We start from the raw sequence: 22492 nt of genomic DNA on the forward strand, positions 1-22492 counted from the left end.
TATTACACATACAATGAAAAAAGGAGTTAATATTAGTAAAGCATTTTGAAAGCCTTGAAGTACTAAATAAATGCTGGTTTATTATTATTATTATTACATAATCATAATAGATCTATATTAGGATCTTAGGATAGTATATGATCCATAAGTAGTTACTGGCCCTCTTATGTGCAAGATTCTGTTCTAGAAACTTTGTGGGGCTATAGACTGATATAGGTCCTTCTTGAAGGAGTTTACAAACTAATCTTGTCTTGCAAAGACAAAACATAGACTCATGACAAGATAACTGATAATGTGGTGGATTCCCAGACAGCCCACATGCCTTGACAGTTTATCCAGGTTTAGAGACAATAGGAATATTTTTATCCCATTTCACAATTGAGGAAACAGAAGATCAGAAGGCATGTCTCTAAATAGCAGAACAGGTCTCAAATTCACTTTAAGGCCAATGCCCTTTCTATTATACAACAGTGCCTTTCTACAAAGCAAGTGCCTTCAGTAATTAGGGTAGGTTTAATGAAGGAGATGGGTGTTGACCTGAGCCTAATAAAAATAATAATAGGTTACCTTTATATAGCACCTTAGGGTTTGCAAAGTACTTTATCAACATCATCTCATTTTATGTTCATCAGGGCCCTGGGAGGTAGGTGTTATTATCCCCAGTTTTACAGATGAAGAAGCTGAGGCAGACAGGGGTTAACAGTGACTTGCCCAAAGTTACACAGTTAAGGTCTGAGACTGGATTTGAACTCAGGTCTTCCTCGCTCCAGGTCTAGCACTCTACCCACTGTACCACATAGAGAGATGGTCAAGAGATGGAGAGGTTAGAGAAGCAGTGAGGTGACCTAAGGCATAAAGGGAGACAGGGGCAACATTCTTTAGAGGGGCAGTGTATAGACCAGTCTGAGTGAAGAGGAGGCTTTCTGTTTCAGAGCAGTAAGAGATCAGTCTTGGAAGGTAAGTTGGGAGTAGATCATGAAAGGCCTTGAATGACAAGCTAAAAAGTTTAAGTTTTGTTCTAAAGGCAATGGAGAGCCATTGAAGGAATGAATGGAAGCCATTATTTGGCTTCTATGAAGGAAGCCATTAAGGGGATCACATGGTCAAAGCAGTAATTCAGGAAGATTACTTTAATAGTAATACCTAACATTTATCCAGTGTTTTAAGGTTTGCAAAACAACTTGCAAATATTATCTCATTTGATCCTCACAACAAAAGGACCTTAAGGTGTTATTATTATCCCTATTTTACAGTTGAGAAACTGAAGCAAATGAAGGTTAAGTGACTCGTCCAGGAAATTGCCCAATGGACAGACTGAGAGTTGTATTAAGAGATCTAAAGAAAAGCTGCTGGTATACTGGGTTGATCCTTTCCAAGGAATTGATGGAAGGACATAGATCAGAACTGTACCACATAAGAAAGCATGGGTCGGTTGTCATAGTGCCAATGGTGGGAATACTCATATTAATGAGATCATAGAAATAAAAGCTCGTAGATCAGAAGGAGGGACTGGAGGCAGGAAAGCCAGACAAGAGGCTCTTGTGGGAGTCCAGGTATGAAGTAATAAGGATGTAAATTAGTTTAGTGAGAGTGGGAATAGAGAGCAAAGGAATAAGTGGGAAAGGCCTTGTGAAGGGAAAATTGACAGAGCTCAGGCTTGGTGACTGGATATGAGACAGAGGAGTCCACAATGCCCACCCATCAAGCTTGATTGACCAAAAATTTAGTCTAATTCAGTTCAGTTCAAAAGAGCATTCATTAAGTGTGTTCTATGTGCCCGCTACTATGCTAGCACCTAAGAATACAGAGATCAAAATGAAACATCACCTCCTGCCTTCAAGGAGCTTATATTCTAATGAAGATCTAAGTCTTGATTATATTCTAGAAAGAAATTCGGGCACAGGGGGTAGAACCAGAATTCACTTATGTTGCTTTTCTGCAAACAGAGAGGAGGGAAATATCAGTGTAGCCAGTGGTGAGGAAGGAAGGTTTCATGGCAGAGAGAGGTACTTGAGCAGGGCATTAGGATCTAGTCAAAAGGGTGCTGCACCTGGAATCAGCAAAGACCAGGGTTCCAATCCTGTTTCCAGCACTTGGATAGCTATGTGACCACGGGGGAATTACCTCAATGCTCTCATTTGTATAATAGGGATACTATAATCAATAAAACCTATCATACAGGGTTTGTTGTGAGGATCAAATGAGGCTGTATCATAAAGGAGCATTTTACAAACCTTAAAGTACTACATAATGTCAGCTATTACTAATCCCCAGAACTAAACTTGAAATTATGTTGGAGGGAACAGAAGGGATGGTTTAATATAACCTTCAGTAACAGGCAGGAAATTACCCATAGTACTGAGGGTGAATGGGCTGGGCTACCTACCACCCCCTTCAAACCACAGTCCAGATGTTATGGAACAGCACCACAAGGTAGTGGGCAGAGGAGTTCATACAGTATTAGGAGGAAAACCCCCATGTATGAACAGCTGTCAGCCAGCCAGGGCAGGGGAAGGTTCCTGGTTTTGTGCCTGTCTCAGAAACCAGCCTAAAGTAGGACTGTAGTTTGGAGGCAGGGACCCAATATCTCTGGATTTTGCGTTGTGTCATCCATTAAAAGATGGGGGTGGGGGGGGAGGTGATGGACCTGGAAGAAGGGAGATAGTTTCAAGATAGTAAGATGAATAAATTCTTTGTTACAAGGGAAGGTGATAGAAGGAGTCATTAAGAAGTGATAATGCTGGGAAGGGAGGGAGAGGGGAGAAAGCATCAATGAAGCATGTTTGTTTGTTTGTTTTTTAAATGAACATATAGGCTCCTCTCACCCTACCCTCTGCAAACCTATTGTGGAGGTGGAAGGAAAGCTTCCCAGGAAAGCTAGTCCCAAGACACTTGTGGGTGGGAGACAGAATAGGGAAATGACAAGTCATTCTAAATCAGATAAACAGGGAGTAATGGAAATCTGTGCAATGTGATCTTTGGGAGAGTGATAAATGCAAAATGAGTGGGATAGAGCGAAAACATTGAAAGTCCACTTCTTCATTTAATAATAACTGACGTTTACATAGCCCTTCGAAGTGGCCAAAGCATTTCACACACATTGGAGTCTTATGACCACCCTGTGAGGTTGTGTATCACATAGGACTATACACTTATATATGCTAAATAAGTAGCAAATGTTATAATTATTCCACTTTATGAATGAGGAAACTGAGGCTGCTGAGAAAAGTCCTTTCTTTAAGGATCACGTAACTAACAAGTTTCTTAGGCGGGATTTGGAATCCAAGCCTTCCTGATTCTAGGTGCAGGACTGTATCCATGACTCCAGGTTGCCTCTCTCCTCTAGGCTGGGGGGAGCCTGGATGGTTTCATTTCATGGAGGTGGTGACCAGACTGGAGTCGAGAGATCCAGATTCTAGTACCAGCTCTGCCACTAATCATTCCATCTCCTCCAGACCTTAGTTTTCTCCTCTACAAAAATGAGAGGTTAGATGGGACATTCCTATTAAACATATTTTCATATTAGTCATGTTGTAAAGAAGAATTAGAACCAATAGGAGGAACCACAAGAAAGAAACAAAACAAAACAGAAGAAAAAAAAAGAGCAAATAGTATGCTTCGATTTGCATTCTAACTCCACAGTTCTTTCTCTGGATGTGGATAGCATTTTCCATCATGAGTCTTTTGGGGTTGTCTCAGATCCTTGCATTGCTGAGAAGAGCTAAGTCTATCAAAGTTAGTCATTGTACAACGTGGCTATTACTGTGTACAACATTTTCCTGGTTCTGCTCACTTCACTCAGAATCAGACCATACAAGTCTTTCCAGGTTTTTCTGAAGTCCACTTGCTCATCATTTCTTATAGCACAATAGTTATTCCATTACATTCATATACCACAACTTGCTCAGCCACTCCCCAATTGATGGGCACCCCTTCAATTTCCAATTCTTTGCCACCATAAAAAGAGCTGCTATAAATATTTTTGTGCACATGCATCCTTTTCCCATTTTTATGATCTCTTTGGGATACAGCCAGCCCTAGAAATGCTGTTGCTGGGTCAAAGGGTATGCACTTTTTTTTATAGCCCTTTGGGCATAGTTTCAAATTGCTCTCCAAAATGGTTGGATCATTTTACAACTCTGCCAAGGATCCATTAGTGTTCCAATTTTCCCACATCTTCTGCAACATTTATTATTTTCCTGTTTTGTCATGTGAAATAGCATTTATCAAGCACTTACTTTATGCCACCCACTATACTAAGCTTTGGGGATACAAATATAAGCAAACAAGACAGTCCTTTGCCCTCAGGAAACTCACTTCCTAATAGGGGAAGGCAACCCAAACAGAAGATTAGTGGCCCCCAAAGAGGTCGGGGTGGGGGGCTACAGGCATTGGATTGGAATCTTAGGCAGTTTGGAGAAAAGTTTAGTTAGGCATTTGAATCAACCTTGAACTGGATTTCTTGGGACAGGCTGGGACAAAGTTGAAGCAGGAGCAGGAGAGATAGGAAAGGATAGGGAGTCTTTTATCTTTTATCTTCCTGGTAGATTAGCTTGGGGAGTGGTTCTCTCTCTACCCTTTCCCACAGATATTCTTCTTTCTTAATTGGCCTGGAGGGATGCTACTCCCCTCTCAGCCAAACCTATGCAAATCAATGCTCATTTTCTAACTTCTTCAGCTTCTCCCTCCAAGGCAGCAACAATTGAACACTTAATCCCTCCACCCACTGACTTTCACACCCAGAGTAAAGTACAGCAGACTCTCCCAGGAATCTCCCCACCTCTCCTCCTTTCTAAAGAAGCACGTACAAAGCAGAGGAGCTGCTACCAGGTGAGGCTTGTTTAAGGGACTCTGAATTCTTCCTTCTCAATCCATCCAGCATCCAGCAGCCTCTATTCCTACAATGCTTGAGGCAGCCTGGTGCAATGAAAGGAACATATCACTTTTACTACCTACCTCACACTCTTGGAGGTTGTAAGATAACTACTTTTTAAAGATTTAAGTGATATGGAAATAGTCCTTATCTCCCGGACTTTGCTTGAAAAGCTCCTTTGGTTTTGTTGCTTAAGATAAAAGTTTGACTTTCAAGATTCTCCGAAGGCTACCTTTCCAATCTGAACTTTAGACTTGTGGCTTTTCCTGTTCCTTCATGTTACCATTGCTTTCCTTAGTAAATTGATTTATATTTTTCTTGTACATACTTACATGTATCTGTGTTGTCTCCCTTAACTGAATATAAAGTTACTGGAAGGCACGGAGTTTCAGTTTTGTCTTTTTTCATGTCTGTCACATACACAATAAATATTTATTGATGGATAGATGGTGGCGCGTGGGATAGAGCACTGAGCTGGGAATCAGGAAGACTCATCTTGGTGAATTCAAATCCAGCCTCAGACACTTCCTAATTGTGTGACCCTGGGTAAGTCATTTAACCCTTATTTGCCTCAGTTTCCTCATCTATAAAATGAGTTGGAGAAGGAAATGACAAACCACTCTCTGCCAAGAAAACCCTAAATGGGGTCACAAAGAGTCAGGTACAACTGAAGCAATTGAATGATAACAAAGATCGATCATCTCCCCATATTTCCTGACACAATCCCTCCATCCCTTTTCCTCCACTATGCTTATCCAAATCCTACGTGTCACTGAAAATCCATTCTAAGTCTTAGATCCTTCAGAAGACCTTCTCTCACTGCTCCAGCCGACATTTTCCCCATCACTTTCTTAGTTCTAGACCTCCCACGTTTTCTGATTTCTGACACGTAAATGCTCACCTTAAAAATCTAACAATCATCTTTTGAAACCAGTTCAAGCTGGTTCCAGCCCAACTCCGCTTCCAGCACCAAACTATGACCCAGTGAATTATAGTACATTCTATTATACAAGTGCATTGGAGAGGTGTCAAACAAAGTGTATGTGAGGTCTGAGGAGAAAGGTTGCTATGGACAGGAGTCTTAGGAATGGTATTCTGAAGGCGATTACATCTGAGTTGGACTTTAACGCATGCATAGCAATTATACAAGCAAAGGAGGAAGGAAGGCATTCTAGTCAAGGGGATCAGTTTTAGTAAAGTTACGTAGGAGAGGAATTGGGGAGGGGAAAAGAGAATGATCCAATTAGGCTAGAGCGTAAAATGAGTACAAGAGAAAAATAATATAAGATAGGGCTGCAAAAGTAAGGTGATAACAGACTGGAGAAGCGTTGAATGCAAAGGGGTTTCTTTTTTAGCTTATTTTTATGTGTTCCTAACATTCTTTTTTTTTTTTAATTTGAGTACCAAATTCTCTCCCTCCAGGCCTCCACACACACCCTTTGAGAAGGCAAGCAATATACTATCAACTATACACGTAAAATCATACAAAATATATTTCCACATTAGCTATATTGCAAAAAAAAATCATGAAAAAGAGTGAAAAAATACACTTCAATTTGTACACAGAGTTCATCAGTTCTCTCTCTGGATGTATATAGCATTTTTCTTTGCAAGTTCTTTAGAAATGTATTGGTTCGAGTAGCTAAGTCTTTCATGATTGATCATTGTACAATATTGCTGTTACTGTGTACAATGTTCTCTTGATTCACTCACTTTTCTCTGCATCGGCTCATACAAGTCTTCCTAGGTTTTTCTGAAAGCATCCTGCTCATCATTTCTTATAGCACAATAGTATTCCATTACATTCATATACCACAACTTGTTCAGCCATTCCCCAATTGAGGGGCATCCCCTCAATTTCCAATTCCTTGCCACCAAAAAAAAGAGCTGCTATAAATATTTTTGCACATATATGTTCTTTTTCTTCTTTCATCTCTTTGGCATACTGACCTAGGAGTTGTGTTGTTGGGTCAAACAACAGGTGAGCAAACTCCCTCTCCCTGGGCAGGTCCTTTTCTGGACCTCATATAGCAGTAGAGAGAGTTGTCTAGAACATTGAAAAGTTAAGTGACTTGCCCAGGGTCACTTAGCCAGCCAGACTGTTATCAGAAACAGAGATCTCAAACCTAGGTGTTCTGTCATCAAAGCCAGATCTCTGTCCACTATGCTGTACTGCCTCTCAAAATAAGAAATAGCCTGTTTTTTAAAAATAATAATAAAATTATGTCAATGATCATGTAATTAAAAAAAAAACAACACAAAAACCTGGTCCTTAGCTTTTAGAGTGTGCTCGGAGTCTAACCAGGCCATGGCCATCCCTCCTACCATGCTTCTACTCCATTCCCTGAGCTCTCTGGGAGCCCTGACAGGAACAAAGGGGAGTGATTCTCACTGACATGACGTGATTGCTAATAAAAGATGATATCAAGGAGTCCTATGTGGTTCATACAATAGTCCAATCTGTTACAAATTACGAGCTGGAAGGCACCTCTGCTTTTTGATCCAACCTTCTCATTTTGCTCAGAGTCACTTAGGTAGTTTATAAGAAAGTAGGATCTGACCCCACATCCTCTGACCCAGATTCCAGTGCACTTTTCACTGGGCCACAGTGGTCCTGGAGCCAGTCCCTCCTTTCTTTTCCTGTTTACCTTTCTCCATCCACTCCATCCTGCCCTAGAATCCCATCCATTGACATCACACTGAATCTTCAGTCCCTGTAAGATTGTTGTTGTTCAGTCATTTCAGTCATGCCCGACTCCTCGTGACCCCTTTTGGGGCTTTCTTGGCAGAGATACTTAAGTGTTTTGACATTTCCTTCTCCAGCTCATTTTACAGATGAGGAAACTGAGGCAAACGAGGTGAAGTAGCTTGCCCAGGGTAACACAGCTAGTAAGTCTCTGAGGCCAGATTTGAACTCAGGTCTTCCTGACTCCAGGCCCAGTGTTCTATCCATTGCCCAACCTAACTGCCCTCCTTACAGGATGTCTGGGTAGTAATGTCTGTAGGCATTTGGAAACATAAGACTGGAGTTAAGGAGAGAGGCCAGTGTACATAAAAAGAGAAAAGAGCAGAAGGCCGAGGACAACCTTGGGGAATGTCCACAGGTGGGGGGGTGGGATGAAGATGCAGGAGAGGTCAGAGATGTGACAGAAGAACCAGGGAAGGGCATTGTCATGGAGGCCAAGGTACGGGAATGTTTCCAGAAGGAGGGAGTGCTTCACAGGGTCAGGGTCAGCTAATGAAAAGAGTTCAAGTAGGCTGAGCAGTGTGCTTTTTTATGGTCAAGGTCGAGGCTGAGGAAAAAAGCTACCTGCTGAGCACTGGGAGAGGAACTCCAGGAAAAAGCGTCTATGTCTCTTGCAGCAGCCTGACAGCAGGGAGTCCTGGGAGGGGTGCAGAAAGTCCCCCCAGCCAAACTGCCATTGCTGCTGGTGGCTTCACTCCCCGCGGCGCCAAAACAGGGTGTAACAAAAACCAAACCGTTGCTCCTTTTTCCTCTCTTTAAAGTAACCTGACCTCTGTGTTTCTGGGATGTTTTATTTTTTACTTCTCTTTCCTGCCACAGGATATTACGGGGGAGAAGGGGAACCCACCTAATCTTAACAAACATCTCTGTCTTGAAAGCAAGGTCCTTTAAATTAACAGCCCCAGCGGCACCTAAGGATATGGTCTTTGCTCTCTCACTTGGATCAAACAGAGTACGACTGAGAACCTCTTCCTTAACCTGGCCACAAAACCATCCTCTCAAAGCCCCGTCCTGGAGAGCCCAATAACCTCCATCCCCAAGACTTTAGAGTGAGCTGGAAGCAATTGGAATGTCCAGTCAGTGCAGTGATTTTTCTCGAAAGAGCTTTGAAGGACCAACGGCCCTGTAGGGCAGGGAATGAAGAAGCTTCCAAAGGGCAGAATCCCAAAGAGGGAAAGAAACTAAGAAAAGAGTCACCTGATAGAAGAGACTTCCTGGGATTGGGTTTGTCCACGTCCAGATGGCTAAGTGTCTATTCTAGGCTTATAGCTTTGGAGCTGCAAGGGTCCTTAGAGATAATTCAATCTGACCCTCTCATTTCACAGATGAGGAAACTGAGGCCCAGGTAGCTTAAGTGACTTGCCTCAGTTCACAAAGATGTAAGCAGAAGAAGCAGATCTTTTCTCTAGATCTTTTCCCTGTAAAACAAAACATTTCACTAAGCTCATCCTCCTAAACCAGAGGTTCTTAACCCTTTTTGTGTGCCATGGACCCCTGTGATAGTCTGGTGAAACCCATGGATCTCTTCTCAGAATAACATTTTTAAAAGCATAAAATAAGACATAGGATTATAAAGGAAACCAATTATATTAAAAATAAAGATCTTTTTTTCCTCATCCAAGTTCACAGATCCCCTAAAATCTATCCATGGACCAACCCAGTGGACTCTGGGTTAAGAACTTTTGCTCTGCACTGTGACAGATGGGGGGAAAGGCGCAGAGACAGCGAGGAGAGGAAAGAACTGGAGATCTGAGTCTGGAATTCAGAGTCTTCTGAACTGCATGCATACACCCATGGTATCAAATGTGTCCCAAAAGTCTTAATGCAGTTTTCAGCTTTAATAGCTGTGGTTAACTAACACGGAATACCAAGAGGAGCAGAGGCAGTTTGGCTGGTTAGTATGGGATCTTTGCTGTTCTGGGGAAATAATTGGTCCTGCTTGGAGTCCTTGTCCTATGTCATCAATGGCCCAGGTTCAGCTCTCTGGATCAACCTATCAGGTCCTCACTCCTTGCTCCAAAGGGAGAATTCAAAAGGCAGGAAGGGCCTCAGGAATCATCTGATTTAACACCTTCATTTTAGATTTTACTTATTTTTTAAAAGTTTATTGATGTCTTTTGTCTTTACATCACAATCATTTCTCTATAGAAAATATCCCTATCCGTACTACTGAGTCTTCTTTGTAGAAGAAAAAAAAAAGCAGTTGAGCAAAATCAAACAATGCAGGTGCTGCTTCTGAGAGCACATGCAACATTTCATACGCCTCACTCAAAGGAGGAGTTCTTAACCTAAGGTCAGTGAACTTGGGGGTTGGTGTTGGTTTGGTTTTTCATATATGTATTTTTACAACTGCATTTCAATATAATTGGTCTCCTTGAAAATCAAATACATTTTTATTGTATGCATTTAAGAACATCATTGGCTTCCCCAGACTGTCAAAGGGCTCCAAGACCCATAGAAGATTCCCTTTCCCTTCAAAAGGGAAATTTGTCTCATCATCTTTTCTCTGGGGCCAAGATTGGTCATTCCAATCAATCAGAATCTGGCTGCCTTCCACTTTTGTTTCTTTTAATTTCCATTCTTATAGTCATTGTGTATATTATTGAGCTGGTTCTGATTACTTCATTCTGCATCAGTATGTACAAGTCTTCCCATGTTTCTCTGAATTCCTTATGTTCATTGTTTTTGTAGCACAATATTCCTTTAGAATCATATACTAGGGCAGCTAGGTGGTCCTGGAATCAGGAGGATCTGAGTTCAAATCTGGCCTCAGACTCACTAGTTGTGTGACCCTGGACAAGTCACTTAACCTGGATTGCCTCACCAAAAGAAAAAAGTTTTGCTATAAATATTTTGGTATATACATGGGGCTTTTCTTTCTTTCTCTGACCTCCTTAGGCTCCAGTAACAGGATCACTGCATCAAAGGGTACGAAGAGTTTTATGACTTTTTTTGGAATAATTCTAAATTGTTTTCCAGCGTGCTTAAATCAATTGACAGCTCCACTAGCCTCTATTTCTCATAGACTCTTCCACATTAACTTTGTCTACCTTTTATCATCTTTATCAATTTGATAGGCGTGAAGTAAAACCTTGCAGTTGTTTTCATTTGCATTTTCCCTATCATTGATAGTTTGTGGTTCTCTGCCCAGCTCCCCCACCCCACCCCCCAGTCAAATAGTTAATCTTTTTACTCATCATCTATTGGGAAATAACTCTTGTGTCAATTCCTTATTTATCTTGAATGTCAGACTTCTATTGGAGAGATTTGATGCAAATGTTTTCCCCAGTTGGCTTCTTCTCTTTTTTCTGTCTCAATTTATTAGAGCAAAAGTGTTTAAAAAAAAATTCATGCAGTTGGAATTGTCTGCTTTATCTTTTAAGATCTCCTCTAGTTTTTGTCTAGTTAAGAATCATCCCCATGCCACATAGTTGTTAAAGGTATCTCCTTCTATTATGCTATAATTTTTAAAATTATGTGATCTTTTACATTTAGTTTAATTGTTTAATTTAGTTTTATTGGAGCTTATTGTGCTATATGGCATAAGGATGCTGATGTGAACCTAATTTCTGCCAAACCAATTTCTAGTTTTCCCAGAAATTCTTGTTTAACAAGGAGCACTTTCCCCAGTAGTTTGTGTTCTTCTGTTATCAACACTAGACTGATTTATTCACTTTCTTCTGGGTCTTGCTTATCTAAATCTGTTCCTCGAATCCCCTCTTTTTACAAAGGAGTAAGGTGAGGCCCAGAAAGATTAGGTAACTTGTTGAAATCCATGTAATCAATCCGTTGCTCAGCTGAGGAGACAGCTTAAATGTCCTGACTCCCAGGACACCTTCCCACTGCACCAAAATGTTGATTGGCCCACGCCCAAGCCCCACTTGGTCCTTGTTTGGGCCCTGACTGACTCAGAATGAAAGTAAATAGCAATTGCTTCTGCTTTGGCCAGAAACTCAGGGTCTTCCCTTCCTAGATAGATTTTTTTAGGTTAAGAGGCCATTCTTTACCTTATTTCTTGTTAAGCCTTAATCACTGAATGGGCGTTGCCTCCATCAAACTGAGACCTGTTAAAGAAAAGGCCAAGTCTATATCTTGCCCAGACCCAGATGGCTTGGGAGGAGAAAGTGAGGTTGGTGACTTTGCATGGCCTGCCCTCACTTAAATCCAATTCCCTTGCATGTCATGGCATCGCCTCCCTGACGTCATGATCCTCTTCAAGAACAAAGGAGAAAGAACAACAAGAAGAACTTTCTCTCCCCATTCTCCCATCTCCCTTCTCCCTCACCACACAACGCCTCTCCCTACCCTTTTGGCAAATGGCCACCTCTGAAAGTTACAGACCACAAATATGATGGCATTACTCTAGGCAGAAGAGATCAACAATTTCTGCAGTTCTCCTTGTACCTTTTACCACTTACGTTCCCACTGGTTAATCTGCCCTAGCTCCTTCTAGGCCCAAGATAGTCTCTTACCTCTGCCATCATTGTACTAGGTCTATAAATGGGTCCAATTTTCACTGATTAGCTAGCCCTGAAAATAGGTGGGAGGTTGAACTATACGAGCTCAAAGAACCGAGGCTCCCAACTCGACAGCTCAGGATATTGTAAATCCGACATTCCCCTGAACTCCCTATATCACTCGATGCCTGGCTTTCTATAGATATCTCTTCCACATTACAACTTTTCCCATTATGGTTTCGATATATTGAGGGTAGACATAAGAAATAAAGTGGAAATTTTCTGAGAGTTTTGAGGAAGTCGCAGACAATACAGAAAAAGTTTAGAAACTCAGAGAGGCATAAAATATGTGTTTAGTATTGAGTAATATAACATTCTCTTTTTAATATCATAATAATTCAGACTTCTCTGGTACAAAGGGAGGGCCAAAAAATTTTACCCAGATTTTCCAGATGGGGGTGCGCCACACCCCTAAACCCTCGATGTGGAAGGGGTAACTGTGCTGTCAGAAGGGAAGGGAATTCTAGGTCTATTTAAAGCTCTGGATCCTAACCGAGTCTTTTTTCTACTTGGTCGCACGGGAGAGTAGGAAGAGCAAAAGAAGTCTTCATCAATAATGCAGTTTCCTCATCTATACGAAGAAGGGTTGGGTCTTTATGATTTCTAAGGTACATTCCAACTGTGACATTCTGTAATTCTATGAATCCTGTGACAAATGGAAAGAGAGCAGCTAGGTAGCTCCACAGTGCAAAGAACGCTGGGCCTGGAGACAGGAAGTCCTAAGTTCAAATCCAGCCTCAGACAGGGCTGTGTAATTCTGGGCAAGTCACTTAACCCTGTTTGCCTCAGTTTCCTCACCTGTAAAATGAGGTGGAGCAAATAGCAAACCACTCCAGTATCTTTGCCAAGAAAGCCCCAAATGGGGTCATGAAGAATCAGACACAACTGAAATGAATGAACAAAATGGTAGAAAGAGCTCTGGACCTGGGTTTGAATCCTGCTACTTACTAGCTATGTGATCTTAGACAAGTCACTTCATTTCTCTGGGCATCATCGAATAAAATAAAGGGATTGAATAAATTTAGCAAAGTTATTACTTTTCTTACCTTAGGCAAGCCAATTCGCTTATGTGGGACTCAGTTTTCTTATTGTAAAATGAGGGGGGTTATATTAGGTTATGGGGCTAGGTGGCACAGTGGATAGAGAACTGGATTGGGAATCAGGAAGACTCATCTTCCTGAGTTCAAATACAGCCTCATACACTTACTAGCTGTGTGACCCTGGGCAAGTCACTTAATCCCATTTGCCTCAGTTTCTTCATCTGTAAAATGAGCTGGAGAAAGAAATGGCAAAGCACTCCAGTATCTTTGCCAAGAAAACCCCAAATGGGGTCAAGAGGAGTTGGACACGACTGAAAAATGAACAGCAAACAACAACAAATACAGATTATCTCCACAGTTCCTTCCTGTTATGATCCACATGCATATGATAAAATACAAGAAAACTCCTTGTTGCCTGTGGAAACAGGCAAGTTAATTCACTGTCAGTAGAACTGTGAGTTGGTCCAACCAACCTGTAAAATAGTTTAGAAATATGTAAGATAAGTTACTAAACTGTTCATACTTTTTGACCCAGAATTCCACTACTGGGGCTATATGCCTCAAGGAGATTATTAACATCAAGGAAAGGCCCATGAGTACAAAGATATTCATAGCAGTATTATCTGGGATAGCAAAAACCTGGGGGTGGGTTGGGAAGTATACCCAGTAACTGGGTGGATGGCTGAACAAATGATGACATGAATGCAATGGATAGTTACTGCATCATTACAAATGACAAATACGAAAAATTCAAAGAAACGTGGAAGGACCAGTATGACATGATAGAAAATAAGAAACAAAAATCCAAAAGACCAGTGTGCATAATGACTACAAAAACATGAGTGAAATTAAAACGAAGAAGCAATAAAACCCGGGTCAAATGCAGGAGTTGGTGTGGGTACTGAACCGTTCCAATTAAAAGACATTCATTCTGTTAGTAATCAATAAGCTAACTGTTTTGAGGGATGTTCTTTGTAGGGAACATTTCATTGGAAAGTGTCTGCTATGTCCGAACAAAATGTATCATTAAATTTACAAAAAAAAAATAAAAAGAAACAAAATGAAGTGTTGAAACAGATGACTTCCTTCTCCAGTGTCCCATGATGCTATGACTCCTGCATCTAAGTTGGGAAATCTTTAGGTCATCTATTCATGGATAAAAGCTATGGTTTCACTAAGTGGTTGGAATCCTGCCTTCACCTCTAAGAGGTTTCTTCCCATTTCCATCTCTGATCTCTTGCCAACTATCCCACACGCCCCCTTTGCCCAATGCCTCCCTCACCCAGCAGCTCTTCCTAGTCACTGTTATTTCCTGCCTCTATCTTTTCAGACTTAGCACCAGCCATAATTTTGAAAAGAACAAGAAAAAAAAAAACAAATCACCTAATCATCGTCTAGAAAGCGGAAGCAACCAGGGATTTTTCTAAGGAGAAAATTCCCTGTTCGCTTCTTCAATCACCTTGTCCTTTCCCCCCTAATCTTATGCCATAATTTCTTACTATCTCTCCTCGCCTGTCTCCCCAAGAGGTAAAACCTCAGTAATGGGTTTTTGTTAGCTTTATTCTCAATTCAGGCTAATATTTTTTTTCAAAAATGCTTTCATATATATATATAGATATATATATATATATATATAGATATAGTATTCTTGCAACAACTGAGAGATGTAGATGGAGCTGTCTAATTGATCCTTGACAAATGAGGAAATAAATATCGACACTTATCTCCCTCTTTAGAATGGAAGGTCCTTGAACATTGTACACAGAAACAGCAATATTGTAATGATTTTCAAGTGTGAAAGACTTCGCTGCTCTGATCAATACAACGATCTAAGACAATTCCAAAGGACTCATGAAGAAAAATGCTATTCACCTCCAGAGAGAGAACTGATGAACTCTGAGTGCAGATTGAAGCATTTTTTCAGTTTTATTTTTCTCACTCTTCTTTTTGCAACATAGCTAATATGGAAATGTTTTGCATGATTTCACACATATAATGGATCTCCCATTACTTGCCTTTTCAATGGGTAAGGGAGGGATGAGAGTGAGGAAATTTGGAAATCAAAATTTTCTTTTAAATGGACATTAAAAATAAATAAATAAAACGCATTTTAATAAATAAATATGGGGGGGAGGAAAAACGAGAAGAATAGAAGCTCCCTGAGAGTAGAGATTGTTTTAGTTTTTCCATTGTGAGTTGCTCTAACCAATCTGTAAAATAGTTTAGAAGTATGTAAGATAAATTACTCTAGTGCTTAGGACAGTGCCTGAAATAGAGGAGGCACTTATTGAATACTTGGATTGATTAGTTGGATGAGGGAATGAATGAATGGAGTTGGAGAATGTCACACAATGAGTTAATGAGTTTGTTAGTAACAGGGCCAAGACTAGAATCCTATTCTCCTAAATCCAATCTGAAGCCCCTGTTTGAACACCCTCTCTTTGTCCACTGTGATCAAGCTGGGTTTCATTGCCATCAGCTACAATAAACATTTATCAAGAGCTTGCTATGGGCAGGGCACTGTGTTGAGGCCTAGAAGTATGAAGGATAATTGTGAACCAGACTGGGCTCTCAAGGAGCTTATAGCTTAAAGATCCACAGAGGGGAAGAGGCAGAAATGACACATCTACAGGTAAATGATAAAAGGAAAGAGTAATTTGGCTGAAGTCACACTGGGCTAATAAGCAGGAGAGCCAGACCTGGAACCTAGGTCTCTTGTCTCCAAAAATCATAAAATCCTTCAAGTGGAGAGGTCATCAGGGGGTCCAGCCTCCCTCCATGCACACTATAGCCTGCTCCCCAGCCAGGTGAGAGTTGGATGTGTGTCTAAACCTTTCATAAAGAAAGTTTCCTATTTTCCGACTCCTCAGTCCAGACTGCCTGCTGACTAGAGACCCAGCCCTGCTTCCTCTGCAGAGACAAAGGCTGAAATAACCTGCTCTTCCTTCCTACTCACCCCTACCTCTTCTCTTAGACCTCATCTTTCCCCAGAGCAACTCCCCACCTGTGCCCATGAGGCTTTCTAACAGAAGAAGCAGGAAACGGCTTCTAAGAAGGCAGTCTCAGGGGAGTGGCATCAGGGCAAGGCTGGGCAAAGGGCAGGGCAAGGGCAGGGCTGGATTATCAGGGCCTTACTGCTGGTCAAATGTTAAGATGTCTCCCTAGGAAACTGGCCAATTTATTATCAAAAGTGAGCCTCCCTCTAGCTGCAGGCACTTTTTTGGGGATGCACATGACTGATCCCATGGTAGCTCATATCTCCTCTGTTCCCTTGGTCCTCTGGAAGGGCCACAGGAGAAAAACCAGCTTTTCTAGCTTTTCAGAAAAAAAAAAGAAAGAAAGAAAGAAAGAAAGAAAGAAAGAAGAAAGAAAGAAAGAAAGAAGAAAGAAAGAAAGAGAAGAAAGAAGGGAGGCAGGTAGAGAAGGAAAAAGAAAGAAAACGAAGAAGGTGCAAAAAAGAAGGAAAGGAGGGCCCATTTGGGGTTTTCTTGGCAAAGACACTGGAGTGGTTTACCATTTCCTTCTCCAGTTTATTTTACAGATGAGAAAACTGAGGCAAACCGAAGTTCAGTGGCTTGCCCAGGCTCACACAGTTAGTAAGCTTCTGAGGTCAGATTTGAACTTAGGTATTCTTGCCTCTAGGCTTGGCGCTTTATCCACTGAGCCACCCAGCTGCCTGAGGGACTGTAGGATCATGGGATTTGGAGCTAGAAGGAAACTTAGGTCATAGGATCCTAGAATCATCAAGACAGGTACCTCAGAGGACATCTAGCCTGCTCTCCTCATTTTACAAATAAGGAAACAGAGGCCCAATAGTAAATGGCAGTCAGGAATGGACACTTGATTCTCATGCTGTCTACACTGCCCCTATGTCACTTATCATCTGCTGCCATGTACCATTTATCTTTTGAGGTCTATGCTCTGCCTGTCCAATTAGGACCCTATACTTTAAAAACTAAAAACAGGAAGCATTTATATAGCACTTGTTAAAGTTTACAAAGCATTTTACAATGTCAACTCATTTGATCTTCCCCAAAACCCCATGAGAGAGGTGCTTTTATTATTCTCATGTTCTACCAGAGGAAACTGCTGGGTGCAGGTCCTTCCTTCTCTCCCCTCCTCCAGTACTCCAGAATGTTTTTGGTTTTGTCTTTCTTTCTTTCTTTCTTTCTTTCTTTCTTTCTTTCTTTCTTTCTTTCTTTCTTTCTTTCTTTCTTTCTTTCTTTCTTTCTTTCTTTCTTTCTTTCTTTCTTTCGAGCTTTGCCTTTAGAAATCAGCCAGTTTTAAGTTCCCTGGTCCTACATCTAACTTAGAAAATGGTACATTAATTAGAGTTGGAAAGAATCTTGGAGATCTTGTTCAACTTTTTTAGTTTACAGATAGGGAAACTGAGGTCCAGAGAGAGGGATGACTTGCCAAAGTCACACAGCTATTTATTGGCAGAGCTGGGACTAGAACCCGTGCTTCTTGGGTCCCACTTTTCTTGTCGATACTGCGCCGCTTCCAAGGGTGTGCTCAAACTGGCTCAGGGAGAGCTGGTTGTTAAATTTACAGTGTAAACATTTACAGCTTGAAAATCAACAAACGATACAAATCAGGGCTTAGTTTATTGTTTTGTTTATTGTCCAGGCTTAAAAAAGCAGGCAGCTAAGTGGTGCAGTGGATAGTGCCAGGCCTGGAGTCAACCTCTGGCTGTTTCTCTTCCCAGGTCCAGTTTCCTGAGAAGCCTGAGCTACCTCTCATTAGTTAGAGTGTCTTTTCTTTTTTCTTTTCAAGGTAATCAGGATTAAGTGATTTGCCCAGGGTCAAACAGCTAATAAGTGTCTGAGGCCAGATTTAAACTCAGGTCCTCCTGACTCCAGACCTAGTGTTATAGCTAGTGTGCCAACTAGCTGCGCCTAGCTAAGGTCTTCTAAGTGGTCCCCCTATTGGAGAGGAGACAAGGCAGAGGAGGGGAGGGGGTGGCACTGAAGTTCTGGGAACGCAAGCAATTCCTCAGACCTCAAGTGCTGGTCAGTACTACGGTCACACTGTTATCTCACTGTACCCTTGCAGCTAATGACCCTGGGAATGGAGGGAGAGAACAAAGAGCAGCTGAAGGCATGCCGAGCCTGGGACCCTGACATAGGACCCTCACACCAGGCTCTTAGGACACTGCCTCCCGTGCCCAGCCCCCAGCTGTAATGGACTTGGAGACCGAGAACCTGAGTTTGAATCCCAGCTCTGGGTGATGTTGGGACTGGGTGACTTTGCTGAACCTCAGTTTCTCCATCAGTGAAATGGAAAGTTTAGACTAGATCAGGAGTTCTGAACCTGAGATCTACAGATAGGGGTCCACAGATGGATTTTAGGGGCTCCATGAACTTAGATGAGGAGAAAAAAAAAAGATTTTCATTTTCACCCATCTCTAGCTGCAATTTAGTATTTCCCTCAATATTTAAAAACATTATTCTAAGAAAGGATCAATGGACTTTACCAGACTGCTGAAAGGTTAAGACCTCCTGGACTAGCTAATCTCTAAGGTGTCCTTTGGCTCCAGCTGCCCCATTTCAGTGTATTCAGTAAGAAACCAAAATCCTGGGCCAGCTAGATAGACCATCAGCCCTAGAATCAGGAGGACCTGAGTTCAAATCCAGCTTCAGACACTTACTGGCTGTGTGACCCTGGGCAAGTCACTTAACTCTGATTGCCTCAAAGAGAGAGAGAGAGAGAGAGAGAGAGAGAGAGGAAACCAAAACTCTTTCTATACCCAAACGACTTTTTGCTAAGGGGTAGAGGCGAGAAGAAGGGGTTTCCAATGGCAATCTGCAGCACTATGATGTGAGAGAGGAAGTATCTATCTGTGTGGAAAACCCCCTACCTTAACTGATCTACCAACATACCCAGGGGACCATACATCCCATGGGACCCAGTGTGTTCACATGATTGTTTAGTTCAATCCTCTCATTTTGTAGAGGAGAAAACAAGTTCAGAGAGGTCCTGACTTGCGAGAGGTCACAGTGAGCAGCAGAGCTAGCCCCAGACAAGACACCCAGCTGTCTAGGAAGGGCACCAAAGGTCTTGCAGTTGGCCACATCCTTCCCAAGGTTCTAATTTATCTGAGAGGGTTTAAGAGTTGGTCTGGATCTATTGGGGAGTGGGGGAAGGGATGGAGTGGAAAGGGAAATAGGGTTTGTAGGCATCTGTACTGCTGGGATCAAGCAAACAGTTTCTCTCACTGTAAATTGAAGGGTTTCCTGCTCTCTCTCGACCAAAACGCCTCTTCAGCTTCTGCTTGGGTGGGGGGTAGGGGTCAATATAGTCTTCTGGGCCTGGTTGGGGTGGCCAGCCCTGTAAATGCTGGCATGCCCTGATAATTCCCCATTCTTCTTATCAGGACCCAAGGAGAGAAGGGTGGGGTGATGCAGGCCTGTGGGTTGGAAGAGGAGGAGAAGAGGAAGAAGTGATACTGGAGGGGGAGGATTCTACACCCAAAATATTCTCTCCTACTCTCAGCATGGACACTAGAGAGGATTTAAGAGCTGGACTAGGGATGGTAGAAGAAACGAAATGTGTTCATGTGTTGTCAACTGGACTGAACCAGCCTCTAAACTGTGGGTGGCCAGAGCCTGGCATAACAAGCTAGAGACAGGAGAGTCAGGAAGCAAACAGAAGTTTAATTTCAAAGTGAGGGAAACAGGCTTGCAAGCAAGGATGGGACCTAGACATGTACTGGGGGGGTGGGGGGGGACCTAAGGCAGGGAGAGCTCAAGAATTATATCAATGGTTAAGCAGTGAGCTGTAGCTCTGACAATGAGGGGTAACAGCAACAAAGTGACCAGTTAGATTCATAGCAGGGCTTCATGACCAGAACTCAGATACAGCAACAGCAGGTGCTTGCCTGAGCTCAGAAAACACCTGGTGCTGGTCAAAGCAATACAGTAATTATGTAGGATTTTGCCAGAGCAGTGACATCATCCAGAGGGTGAACGTAAAGGATTGTTGTTATGCCAAGCTTAGGGCACAGCCTGCTTATTGGGCCTTAGCTCTGGAAAACAGGGTGTCTCCTAATTTCTTGACAGGGTGGTGGGAAAAACTCACACGGGGTGATGAGGAGTTTTGAAGAAAAGTTCAAGAGAAATTTTACATCGAAAAGCAAAGTATTCCTATAAAGAGATTAGCCGTAATATGGCTTATTCTTTGGGACTGTGACTTGAAAAATGGAGCACAGTAGCTAAAATGTCTATGGACCCAAGCTTGGAGATGGTGTTATATTCTCCTGTGGGGACCCTACTCCACATTTGTTCCGTTATTTCCATTGTGTCTGACTCTTTGTGACCCCATTTGGGGTTTTCTAAGCAAAGATACCAAGGCGGTTTATCATTTTCCTTCTCTGAGGCCAGATTTGAGCTTGGGTCTTTCTGACTTCAGGCCTAGGGCTCTAACCATTGCACCACCTAGGGCCCACTATTACACATCAGCCATCCTATAGTGATATGGTGCTGGCCCATGCTGCAGCGTCCTACAGTCCTACCAAGTAGTTCAACTGAGAGAAAACTTTAGGGGAATGGAAGAATTTGAGGTATCTCCACTCACCCAATCTTCTCCCCCTCATCCCCCAGCCTTTAGGAGTCTGGGTTGTTGCTAGGGCTCTTGGCCCAATCTTTGCTTCTCAAGCCTCCCCACCCTGCTCATTTCAGAGACTAAAGCCCCCTCCTTTCTGTCCCAGGCTGGTCCCCACTCAGAGGAGGAGAGAGAAGAGGAACAGTTTCGAGCACTGCTCCTTTCTAAGCCAGGCCCAGGGCTAAGTGCAGGTAGGTCATGGTGAGTGTGTGTTCACTCCTACACAGACTTGTGGGTATGAAATGACTCTTAAAGGGATGAGACTGCTGGTTTCAATTTTGCAGTGTAAGGAGAAGAGTCAAGTATTTTTAAAATATTGTAAAAAAATAAAACCAAAAAAGGTAATGGGAATTTCCTGAGACCAGACTGGAGCTGGCTTTTAACACGAAAATATGTATAGTGATTTTCAGTGGGGACAAGGTGAATGGTACATCCGGGTGTCAAGGGTCTGGCACAGGGAATGACTGAGAGGCACCTTGAAAGAAAGGGTTGGGGCTACAGATACGGGGCCAAGGTAGAGTGGGGTGCCTGATAATTGATCAGAAATGTGAGGTACATTGGTACATTGTGCTCCAGCTCATAGGATCACAGGAGCTAGAGATGGCTATCGTCTTGGAAGCCATGAAGTCCAACCCTCTCATAGATTTCTAGGGGATAAAGTGAGATCTGGCTATCAGAACAGGAGTTACAAAAGGGATGAACTGGAAACTCAAAGAAGAAAGGGCTTTACACCTGTAGAAACCAAGAAGGTGTTAACAGCAACAGTTCCCACCAGAACTGGAGGCTCAAAAGTGCATTGACTGAGGGCTCTATCTGTTGTATCAATGGAAAAAATGCTGAATTTAGACCTTAAAGACTTGTCTTTTAATCCTGGCTCCAACACTTACTAGCTGCAACATCCTACCTCAACAGTTGCTGTGAGGATGCAATGAGATACTTGTCAATCACCTAGCAGAGCAGATGACGCATGGTAGGTACTTAATGCTTGTTTTCTTCTTCTTTCCTATGTGACCTTTCGCAAATCACTTAAGTACTCTGTGCCTTGATTTCCTTGTCTATAAAATGGAGGTCATATACAACCTATTTCATAGAGTTGTTCAGAGGAAAATGCTATACAAACGTGAGCTCCTCTTGACCTCCACACCACTTCAGTCTTTATCTTCCCTATCCTTAGAAAGGTAAAATTGGTGGGACCAGCCCTGCTCCTCCACACATCACTCTGGTTAATGCTTTTTTATTTGTTTGTTTTAACACTTGGATAAATCCATTTCTCTCCTTTTCTGGACCAAAGTCAGTTCATTTATATCTGATTTCACCTACATAAAAATGGGATGGAGTTGAGCACAAGGGGATTGAGTTTCCCATGCTTACCCTGTATGGATGATCCTCCCCAGGGATGATCCCACGGGGTGGACTGGCTGGGATAACCATGGCTCTGAGGCCGGAGCCTAGAGGAAACGAAGAGGAAAATTAACAACCACAGGATGGTGGGCATAGAGCTAGAAAGGACCTTGTGTTGTTCAGTTGTTTCTGATTCTTTGTGACCCCATTAAAGGTTTTCTTGTCAGAGATATTGGAGTGGTTTGCTATTTCCTTCTCCAGCTCATTTGACAGATGAGGAAACCGAGGCAAACAGGGTTAAGTGACTTGCCCAGGGTCACACAGCTAGTAAGTATCTGAGGCTGGATTTGAACTCAGGAAGATGAATCTTGTT

The sequence above is a fragment of the Phascolarctos cinereus genome, unplaced genomic scaffold (assembly GCF_003287225.1).
Source record: "Phascolarctos cinereus isolate Bilbo 61053 unplaced genomic scaffold, phaCin_HiC Scaffold_726;HRSCAF=1367, whole genome shotgun sequence".
Taxonomy (NCBI): domain Eukaryota; kingdom Metazoa; phylum Chordata; class Mammalia; order Diprotodontia; family Phascolarctidae; genus Phascolarctos; species Phascolarctos cinereus.